This window comes from Myxocyprinus asiaticus, chromosome 16 (assembly GCF_019703515.2).
Source record: "Myxocyprinus asiaticus isolate MX2 ecotype Aquarium Trade chromosome 16, UBuf_Myxa_2, whole genome shotgun sequence".
NCBI lineage: Eukaryota > Metazoa > Chordata > Actinopteri > Cypriniformes > Catostomidae > Myxocyprinus > Myxocyprinus asiaticus.
The window spans coordinates 807,501-819,878 of NC_059359.1; positions in this window are offsets into that span (position 1 = coordinate 807,501).

A 12,378-nucleotide genomic window follows, 5' to 3' on the forward strand; every position below is an offset into this window, starting at 1 on the left:
ACGCGCTCAACAAGCCACATGATAAGATGCGCGGGTTGGCGGTCTCAGATGCGGAGGCAGCTGAGATTCGTCCTCCGTCACCCGGATTGAGAAGAATCACTACGCCACCATGAGGACTTAGAGCGCATTGGGAATTAGGCATTCCAAATTGGGGGAAAAAATCCCAAAAAAATCCCCCCCCCAAAAAAGCATGCTGTTTAAGCAATCACACTTTAATGGGAGGAAAGTTTGGATTTAAAATTGACTTAAAATTGGACTTAAAGCCACCCAAAAATAAAAATTCTGTCATTTACTCATGACAATGGTGAAACGTGAAACTGGCGGACGACAAAACGGGTGACAAAATCTGACAGATAACGTTGTAGTCACCCGAGTGATTTCATAGAGACTTGTGGTTGAACTCTTTTCAGCTGACCACCCAGAACACACTAGCAAAATAACAGGACACTGATCAGAAAATGTAGAAATATAGTTATTATGTGTATTCTCACAGGTGTGATGATACCTGCAGTGTTATTCCATGTCAAATCAATAGATTTTCAGAAACTTCCACAACTGGAATTTATTTTATTTTACTTTTTATGATAAAAGATAAACATAAATGATAATTAAATCCAAAATATTAAATGGCATGGATCAATCTTTCCAGAGTAATCCATTATAGTGTCGAGGGGGGTCAAAACGACCATTTTCGCCTATGATTTTGGAGCAAAACTACAGGTCAAAAGAATAACTTTAGAAAGGTGTCAGTGTCATGATTTTATTTTTACACAGAGATATGTAGATCTATTACTAAAATCAGTTGACTTCAGCACCTCTTGTTGCATTATACGCCAATGGTGAGAGTCCAAAAATGGAGAAAAGCTCTTTTTTGGTGTTGTTTTTCCAAAGTTGGGGTGCCTATAACTCCAGAAGTATTAAAGATATCTTAATATCCTTTTACATTCTGATTCTGAACAAACTTTCCTTTTTGTATCTTCATTTGTAAGGCCCTAAATGATTCAGTCCCAGAGATATTGGGCTCTCAATGTGGCTCCATGCGTAAAATGTTCAATTTTACCAATTTTTAATGGTGGTTGAAAACCGAATGTGGGTCACATGGTATGAAGCTCGTTTTTCTTGCCCAACAAAAACAAAGATCTGAAGTACAAATAATGTTGAAACTAGAAATGTACCTTTATTTATTCACATTAAATCAATAATACATATAAACACCCTTCTAATGTTATTTTTTTACCTGTACATTTGTTCCATAATCATAGGTGAAAATTGTCATTTTGACCCCGCTCTGCAGAATAATGGATTACACCGTAAATATTGATCCATGACATTTAATATTTTGTCTTTCATCATCATTTATGTTACTCTTTCGCCAGTACAAAAATGGTCCCACTTTATAAAAGGTGTCTTTTAAATACCATATTAAATAGTAACATTAAAATACACACAATGCAATGTACTTATTGTGTAACTACATATTGTTCATCAAAATTCTCACAAATTTGCTGCAGCTGAGGTTGAGGTACGAGTATGTTTAGGAGTTGGGATAGGGCTTATGGTTAGGGTTAAGGTTAACAGTGTAAATACAGATGTAATTACATGCAGACTTCAATGTAAATACTGGAGACCTCTGGTTGAGCTGACAGACATGGAATGACCTGCAGTGTTTCCTGCGCTGTGAGCTGTAAACAACCCTTAAACGTGTCGACCCTCCACAAACACACAGTCAGTCAGTCTGATAGATCGCTCTGATAACAGTGAGCGCTCTGAATTAAAGCTGTTGTGTGTGTCTTTGTATTGGTTGACAGCTCTGTCCTCTCTTTCACACTCAGAGTGTCAAGAGCCGCATCAGAATTAAACACACACTAAAGACGACCTTCAGCAGCTCGCCTATAGAGAAACATCCAGGGAAATTCTGCTAAACTCATAATCTGATCCTGAAGAACTGGACAAGTTCTTGCCCACCCTGTAACTCCTGTAAGACGCAGAACAGCAAGAACAAAGTGTTCAGCAATGTCAACAGTCATTAAACACACTCACTGCACTCAGTGTATTTAATACTGAGCGCATAATAATCGTTTTTTGAGATTGACATATTGAATAAAGCAGAATTTCAAACAGATTTAGTAGTTTAGCATAATAAGAACAGGGTTTACTTTTTTAATCTGAGGGTCAAAGTTTCTCTGATTTTGATCAGCCTGCCAGGAAAAAAATAATTATTAAAATATTATTAACTACAAACTTGCTTAGCACAAAATAGGTATCGTTTTAAAGCTTGGAATGCATGTAGACATTATGACCAAAACTGAACAACTGCTTTGAAATTTGCAGACAAATCAGAAGTGTTTCATTTTGATAATTTATTAATAATTTGCACTGTAGGGGAGTCACGTGATGCCATGCGAAGGGCAGACGTGTGAGAGACAGCTCTGCGTGCTTTGCTAATTTATTTAAATTAATTTCATGATATAATCCAGTGAAATTCGATACACCCAGTTACACATTTGTTGTTTGAGGTAAACATGGCAAAGAAGTCAAAATCCTCGGGCTCTGGAGACATTAAAAGACACTTACGGGTTCAGGATGAAAGCCCCGACAGGCCTGTGGACCGGGGACTCGATTTGGATGGCGCGGCGGGAGAAGGAATCCAGCGTCAACTGTCCAACATGTCGGTGATGTTGACGAAGGTACTTGCGCACTTGGAGGATCTCGCTGTAATACGTAGATCGATTACGGCGATGGAAATAAAATTCTCTGAGTTAGTCACAAGAGTGACTGATGTTGAGAGACGAATCGATTATTTGGAGTCATCAGAGAGGAAATTAACCACTAATCCACCTGCGACCAAAGTTGATTTGGAACGTGTTCTTGAAAAGCTTGAAGATCTTGAGAATAGAAGCCGCAGGAATAACGTTCAAATTATGGGAATTCCTAAGCATGAGGAGGGCAGAGATATGGTGAAATTTCTAGACAAGCTTTTCCCGAGTCTGCTCGACATAACAGGCCATAAACTGGAAATCGAGCGAGCTCACAGAGACCCAGCTCGCAGATCTGCTGAGGGAGACAGGCCTCGATCAATCCTGGCCAAATTTCTGAGATCATCTGATAAAGATCTTGTGTTGTGCCAGGCGAGGAGCAAAGGAAAGCTTTCTTGGAAGAACCATAATATTTTCTTGTTTCCGGACTTTGCGAACTCGACAAGAGAGAAACGCGATCGGTTCAAGGAATGTAAGAAACTCTTACATCATTTTCCCTGCCAAACTGAGAATAAACACCAAGGATGCCTGCAAAGTATTTACATGTCCCAATCAGGCAATGTCTTTTATAGAAACAATGGGTGAGTAACCATTGGGAGTTTTTCTTGTGAGTGGATTGACTCACTGTACTTACTCTGGCTTTCGGAGGAAGCTGGGTGCCATTTTTGTTTCCTTTTGCGTTGGATACGCCGAGCGGCTGGAGTTTGTTTTGTGAATAACACTTTTCCTTAAAGAAACTTTTGCTTTGACTAAAGATCACTTTTACAATGAACGGATGACTGCAAAATATCTACATGCCCACACAAAGGATGTCTTTTATAAAGTTGGCAGACTGTGTAAATCATGGGATATACTTTTATGCGGCCTCCGAGTGAATTGAATCTTGACCATCCGAAGAACCGGGATGCGTGTTTGTGCTGGTTCCGCCTAGCGGTTGGAGCTTGTTTTGTTAAATAACACTACTTCGGGACAGTTATGGATGATTCTGTCAGTTCCTTGTGCTTATGCCTCCTGTTGGCTGGAGTATGATTTGTGGAGTATTTTCATGGGTAATTGGAATGATTGTCATCTGCTGCACTCATCAGCTGGCTCACTGAAGATTCGTTTGTCTGACCGAGGAAACTGAATGGCTTTATATCTGTCATTTTATCGGTCGTTTTGTGAAGGAACACACCTTCGAGACAGTTCTGTGAATGAGTCTACATGTTCTTTGTGTTTATTCTGCCTATTGGCTGGGGTTTGTTTTACAAAATATTTGATGTTATGTAATTTTGCCTTACAAATTTGTGAGGCAAAATTGAGCAATCCGATGGCAATGTTGTCGCGGGGGTTCTTGTAGGTGTACATGGACTCTGAGTTTAAAGGGATTGACGCCGGTTGGCGCTGTCATGCACGGGGTTAATGCGCATGTTTTTCTTTTTTCTGTTTGTTTTGTTCGGGGGGAAGTTCAGGGTTTTATTGTTGCATTAATGTTGAAATGTGGTCTTCTTAATTTTGTTTTTGGCACAATTTATTTTTTCTATTATATCAAAATGTCAAATGTTAATATGAGTGTATCTATCTCTCTCCACGTGGAATATGAATGGGTTGGGGCACCCCATAAAAAGGTTATTTCTTTTCTTAAACGTAAGAAATATGATATAGTGTTTCTTCAAGAAATGCATCTTTCTCTGCAGGAAGCTAAAAAATTTGGGAAGATATGGGATGGACATGTTTTCTTTAGTGTTGGCTCAAGTAAGAGCAGGGGAGTCATTACACTGATAAGTAAACATCTACAATTCAAATGTCTCAAACAGATTAAAGATAAATTAGGAAGAGTCATTATTGTTTTAGCTGAAATTCAGGGGAAAAGGTTGATTTTGGCTAATATTTACGCACCTAACGCTGATGATCAAGGCTTTTTTATAGATCTTAAAGGGATGCTGCAAACCACTGGCATCCCTCATGATATAATATTGGGAGGAGACTTTAATCTTTTGATGGACTCAGTCGTTGATCATAGTGAAGCAAAAGTGTGTAAATCCCCTAGAGCAACACTGATGCTTCACAGAATGTGTAAAAATCTTGGTCTTACAGATATTTGGAGACTTTTGAACCCATCTGGTAGGGACTATACATTTTTTTCATCAGTCCATAAGATTTATTCTAGAATAGATTTTTTTTTTTTTTTTTGATAACCAAATCTCTCATTTCATCTGTTGTGGATTGCTCAATTTGAAACATCTTAGTTTCAGATCAGGCCCTGATGAGTTTAGAGGTGATGCCACATATAGAGAAAAATAAATCATATAGTTGGTGCCTTAATGTATCCCTTTTACAAAATCCTGAAATCAGTGTTTATATGGAGACCAACTGGTCCGCAGTATCCTCTGTGGGCGTGGCTTGGGAGGCACTTAAGGCGGTTCTTAGGCTTCGGATCATACTGGAGAACTGACCCGGTTGAAATATAGATATAATACTATTTTGTCGCAGAAGGTGGAGTTTTGGTTATTCAGGGCAAGACAGTCATACTTTGAGTCGGGGGACAAAGCAGGGAAGCTTTTGGCTAGATATTTAAAGCAGAGAGAGTCTTTTTCTGCCATTCCCTCAGTGAAATCTGCTGGTGGTGAAATATTTACCTCGGCCATTGATATTAATAATGTTTTTAAAGAATTCAATCTTAATCTTTATAGTTCCACGTCTTCGTCTACTGATGAAGATATTACAAACTTTGTGGAACCATTAGACCTTCCTATGCAGATGATATTTTATTATTTGTCTCCGACCCCACTAGATCTATGCCTTGCCTCCACAGAATTATTAATTGCTTTTCCAAGTTCTCAGGATACAAATCAATTGGTCTAAATCCGAAGCTTTGGCTTTGACAGTGTACTGTCCAGTAACGGCCTTCCAGCCGGGCGCCTTCCAGTGGCCCCAACAGGGCATTAAGTATTTGGGAATTTTATTCCCAGCAAATTTGTCTGATTTAGTTCGAGTTCATTTTGATCCCTTAATAAAGACGTTTTCGAATGATGTGGACGGGTGGGCTTCATTACATTTATCTATGATTGAGAAGGTTAATGTTATTAAAATGAATTGTATTCCAAAATTCAACTACCTGCTACAATCTCTCCCTATAGACATCCCCCTCTCTTATTTCAAGCAATTTGTTAGCATAGTGAAGTCCTTCATTTGGAATGGTAAACGTGCCAGGTTAAATTTCAGTAAGTTACATAGGCCGATTGACAATGGTGGGTTAGGCCTACCCAAGATTTTGTTTTATTATTATGCATTTGGTCTCAGACATTTGGTTCATTGGTCGCTTCCACCTGAGAGAGCCCCTCCCTGGTTTTGTATTGAACAGGAAGCTCTTGCCCCTATTTCACCTCTGCAAAGCCTTTCGATCAAATTAATTGGAGAAGTTTTGTTACACCCTGTTATTTTGCATTTACACTCGATATGGACAAAAGTGTCCAGAGTGTTTAATTCGGATATTTATTTAAACATAGCCTCAAGCATATGGCAGAACCCTAAACTATGTATAAGTCCCCTTTCTGCTGGTGAGAGCAGATTGTGAGGGGGGTTACTACACTCGGTGACCTATATGAGAGTGGAGTATTGAGACCTTTTGAAAATTTGGTTCAAAATTTTGGGATTCCCAGATCTCAATTTTATTAGTATTTACAGCTGCGCCACCTACTCTGCACTGTTTTTGGGAGTGGCACGCACCCCCCAAGAGTGGCAGATACTTTGGGAGTGGTGATTACTGCTTTTGGAAAAGGTCATGAGGCATCAGTGTATTACTCCCTGCTAATTCATAGTCTGGGGGACGGAGCTTTAAATTCCCTCAAAAGATTATGGGAGGAAGATTTAAATTTGTTTTTGGAGGAGAGAGTGTGGGCTAGGATTCTTAAAAATGTCAAGTCTGCATCTAGAGATGCAAGGGTGCGCCTTATGCAATTTAAGATTCTACATACATTTTATTGGACCCCTTCTAAATTGTATAGGCTTGGTCTTAAGGACACACCCACCTGCTGGCGATGCCATTTAGAAGATGGAGACATCACCCATGTTTTTTGGGGGTGTCGTAAGATGCAGGAGTTCTGGTTGAGGGTCCAGAATTTTATGGGCAACGTATTGGGTACTCGGATCTCCTTTTGCCCCTGGCTCTGTATTTTGGGTGACGGGGCGGTCATTGATGTAGGAGATAAGTACATGAAGAATTGGTTCCTGGCCGGTGTTATGGTGGGCAGACAGGTTATCCTTGGAGGATGGAAGTTAGCTGGAGCCCCCTCGTTTCGTGAGTGGTGCGAGGAGATGGGCAGAGTGGCAGCTTGGGAAGAGTTGTCATATAGAAGGCTAGGCAACATGGATATGTTCATCAAGAGATGGGGCAGCTATTTGGCCTTTTTGGAGGGCTCTCGGGGAGGGGCAGTGGAGGGAGACGTGTTGTTTTAAATGTGTATGTTTTAGCCTTTTTTTTTTTTACATATACTTTTTTTTAATGTATGTTTGTGTGTCTTTGTCAATTGTATTTGACCACTGGGGTATCTGTTTGTGTTGGGTGGTGGGGTGGGGTGGTTAATGTTTGGGAGGAAGAGTTGTATATAATATAATTTGATTCCAAATATTCTGTTATTTTATTATTTTTTATATATATGTTATATGGAATCAATAAAAACTTTTAAAAAATTTGCACTGTACATATTATTGTAATCATTAAAAACATCAAACTGATCAAATAGTCATGTGTCATATGTTGTTGGAAAGCTCTCAAAGAGTAGAATACAACCAGCCTATTTGTTTTACTTTTACACAGACATAAATATAGCGAGTAACATTTAAGTATGTCTTTGACAATTGTTACATTAAACAGTTGTTGCTTATAAGCCAAGTTTCCGCTTATAACTTCACGAAACATAAACAGAACATACAATTTCACATACCATTACTTAGAGGAGATGATTATCTTTCAAACGAGCCCACACACAAGATAATCGGATGTATAGATCATTAGATAATCCACATGAAGGACAATATGCACTCAGCACATAATGCGCTATCTGGCTAAAAACACGTTAGCATTCCTGGATCACATGACTTCATCGGAAATGATATAGTACATTGTCCAGCACCATGGAATGCTAAACCAATCATATTAAGATTCAGATCGCTGTCATCCAAATATCGGCAGAGAGGATTGTTCACTTTAATTACATATGGCAACCAGAAGATGGCGCCAAATACCTGACACAGACTCAATGATGACTCAAATGACACAGAATGAAACTCATTCTGTGAAATCTCATTACTAAAATCATGTCTGCATGCTATGCAAACCTTTAGTCATTGTTGTGTTTGCATGTGTAATTAGTTCTTATGTACAATTATTATGTTTTATTTGTTTGGAGAGGTTTTTGGACACTAAGATAAATTATTTTTGTAATGCTATAACTTTTGATTGCTTTGTCGTATCAACACAACATTTGTCTCAGATACAGTTGACATGATTGGGAACAAAACAAAAGCAGTTTTTCGGAGCCACCTTATTTACACCCTGAGATATATAATGTCAAATCAGAAAATTAGAGAAAAGTAAATTTTTGGCTGAATGTTGTTTTTGTTTTTTCAACAGTTTCTTGGGCGGAGAGTCTCATTTATCATAATTACAAAATTTGAAAAGTTTTCTTTAAAATTATACTAAACAATTGACCCTCTTTTTTTTATTTGTTTGTTTGTTTTTTGAGCTAAAAGCCTTTAATTTTGTGTGTGCCACTGAAACAGGAAATCTTTAAAAACACCTTCACAGCTTAAAGAGTTAATTCAAGTTGAAGGAATATTCTGTTGAGCTCAATTGACAGCGTTTGTGTCATCATATTGATTAGTACAAAAATTTATTTAGACTCCTTCCTCCTTTCCTTTAAAAAAAAAAAAAAAAAAAAAAGCACAAATGTGTGTTCCAGTGAGACACTTACAATGGAAGTCAATGGGGTCAATCTGTAAACATTAAAATACTCACTGTTTCAAAAGTATAGACACAAGACATAAACAATATGTGTGTTAACATGATTTTACTGTAATAAAAATCACTTACTAAACCTTAACCTTATAACCCTAAAATGACTGTAAAAAAGACAATTTACAGCTTTATGAACTACACAGCTCAAATAACACACACATTTTAAGAAGAAGAATTCAGTGCTTTTAGAAAATAATAAGCGTTACATTTCTGCCTTTAAAACCTCTAAAAAATTGGCCCCATTGACTTCCATTGTAAGTGTCTCACTGTAACATCCATTTTTGCTTTTTTGAAAGCAAGTCCAAATAAATTTTTGTTGTAATCAACATTATGCCACAAATGCGATCCCCTTTTCTCCCCAATTTGGAATGCCCAATTCCCACTACTTACTAGGTCCTTGTGGTGGCGTAGTGACTCGCCTCAATCCGGGTGGCGGAGGACGAATCTCAGTTGCCTCCGCTTCTGAGACCGTCAATCCGTGCATCTTATCACGTGACTCGTTGTGCATGACACCACGGAGACTCACAGCATGTGGAGGCTCATGCTACTCTCCACGATCCACGCACATCTTACCACACGCCCCATTGAGAGTGAGAACCACTAATCACGACCACGAGGAGGTTACCCCATGTGACTCTATCCTCCCTAGCAACCGGACCAATTTGGTTGCTTAGGAGATCTGTCTGGAGTCATTCAGCACACCCTGGATTCGAACTCGTGACTCCAGGGGTGATAGTCAGCGTCAATACTCGCTGAGATACCCAGGCCCCAGCGGTCGATTAAATGTAACTTTTATTGAACCCGGAATATTCCTTTAATCTAGCCTGTAAAATCAGATAATAAATGCAACCAATTTCACCCCTGTTAGTTTAATGAATAAATAATGTTTTGTGGAGCTCATTACATGATTTCTACCTCTTGACAATCTAAACCATTATCAAAATTAGATTTTATTTATTGTGTAATATAATTGCAATTAAGGTTATTTTATTAGGCTCTTGTTATTGTTGTTAATGTGCAGATCTGCAGGTCACACAGCAGGGGACATAATCCAGTCTATATATGTTTGTATTTATTTATTTATTATTTTAAATATGTGCCAGTCACAGGAGGAGGGCTTCCCTCCCAATGTATCTACAGCACTTAAACATCTTGTATAAATTGCTATACAAAACAAAACAAAAAAGGAATTGAAAACTAAACTGAGCTGATAGATAGCTGTGTAATGTGTATAAACCTCACTCTCCTGACCTCAAGTGATGCACTAGCAACTGACGCTAGAGGCTTTAGCCTCCTTGTTAGCACACCCGCCTCCCACGCTGGTTCGAGTCCTGTACGGAGCGGGTAGAACAGGAGCGTCACGTGCATGAAACCTCACTCTCCTGACATCAAGAGGTGCACTAGCAACTGATGCTAGAGGCTGTAGCCTTTAGCCTCCTTGTTAGCGCACACGCCTCCAATGCCGGAGATGCCAGTTCGAGTCCCATACGGAGCAAGTAGAACAGGAGCGTTACAATGGTGCCATGACCTGGAAGGGAGTGAGGTTTAGGGTGAATGTAATGGTGGCCAGCTGATAGATAGCTGTGTAATGTGTATAAACCTCACTCTCCTGACCTCAAGAGGTGCACTAGGGACTGACACTAGAGGCTGTAGCCTTTTAGCCTCCTTGTTAGCGCACACGCCTCCCATGCCGGAGACGCTGGTTCAAGTCCCGTACGGAGCGGATAGAACAGGAGCATCACATGTGCAATGTGTAGAAACCTCACTCTCCTGACCTCAAGAGATGCATTAGCAACTGACGCTAGAGGCTTTAGCCTCCTTGTTAGCACACCCGCCTCCCACGCTGGTTCAAGTCCCATATGGAGCGGGTAGAACAGGAGCGTCACGTGCATGAAACCTCACTCTCCTGACATCAAGAGGTGCACTAGCAACTGATGCTAGAGGCTGTAGCCTTTAGCCTCCTTGTTAGCGCACACGCCTCCAATGCCGGAGATGCCAGTTCGAGTCCCATACGGAGCAAGTAGAACAGGAGCGTTACAATGGTGCCATGACCTGGAAGGGAGTGAGGTTTAGGGTGAATGTAATGGTGGCCAGCTGATAGATAGCTGTGTAATGTGTATAAACCTCACTCTCCTGACCTCAAGAGGTGCACTAGGGACTGACACTAGAGGCTGTAGCCTTTTAGCCTCCTTGTTAGCGCACACGCCTCCCATGCCGGAGACGCTGGTTCAAGTCCCGTACGGAGCGGATAGAACAGGAGCATCACATGTGCAATGTGTAGAAACCTCACTCTCCTGACCTCAAGAGATGCATTAGCAACTGACGCTAGAGGCTTTAGCCTCCTTGTTAGCACACCCGCCTCCCACGCTGGTTCGAGTCCCATATGGAGCGGGTAGAACAGGAGCGTCACGTGCATGAAACCTCACTCTCCTGACATCAAGAGGTGCACTAGCAACTGATGCTAGAGGCTGTAGCCTTTAGCCTCCTTGTTAGCACACACGCCTCCAATGCCGGAGATGCCAGTTCGAGTCCCATACGGAGTGAGTAGAACAGGAGCGTTACAATGGTGCCATGACCTGGAAGGGAGTGAGGTTTAGGGTGAATGTAATGGTGGCCAGCTGATAGATAGCTGTGTAATGTGTATAAACCTCACTCTCCTGACCTCAATAGATGCACTAGCGACTGACACTAGAGGCTGTAGCCTTTGGCCTCCTAGTTAGCACACACACCTCCCATGCCAGAGACGCCGGTTTGAGTCCCGTACGGAGCGGGTAGAACAGGAGCATCACATGTGCAATGTGTATAAACCTTACTCTCCTGACCTCAAGAGGTGCACTAGCGACTGACGCTAGAGGCTGTAGCCTTTGGCCTCCTAGTTAGCGCACACAACTCCCATGCCGGAGACTCCAGTTCGAGTCCCGTATGGAGCGAGAAGAACAGGAGTGTCACACTAGTCTTGGTTTATGAAGCACAGTTTAATTTTAAACTGAACTCCCTCAAAATTCACGTGAAGACTGACTGTAAATCTGGACCTGGGAAATTACTATGCATAGAACATGGAGTGGTGGTGACGTAGTGGGCTAAAGCACAGAACTGGTAAGCAGAAGTTTGTGTCCTTGAGAAAGACACTTAACTCCAGGTTGCTCAAGTGCACTGTAAGTTGCTTTGGATAAAAGCATCTGCCAAATGCGTAAATGTAAATTATTCAGTTCATAATTTATTAAAGACAATATTTAAAATTCCACTGACTACTTCCTCTCATGGCAACCTAACATCACATCTATCAAATTAAACCCTGTTATTACATTCATAATCTTGGTACATTTAATTATTCATTTATTTTTTCATTTCACTTTTGTTGAAACAATAATTTGCACCACCGAACTCAGTTTACTCCGGTTAAAGCACACAGTTTTACAATATTATCTCAAAAGGAGAGTTTTAATGATCCGAGTTTTAGAATATTGAGGGATATTGAGCTATAAACATGAGCTGAGATGATGAACTTTACTCAAGTATTACCACTTGAAAACATGTCAAAAAACAAATGTCAGAAAGGCCCATTTATAAACACTGTCTCTAATATCCAGAGACACTGAAATGTATGATAGTGTCATTATTTTA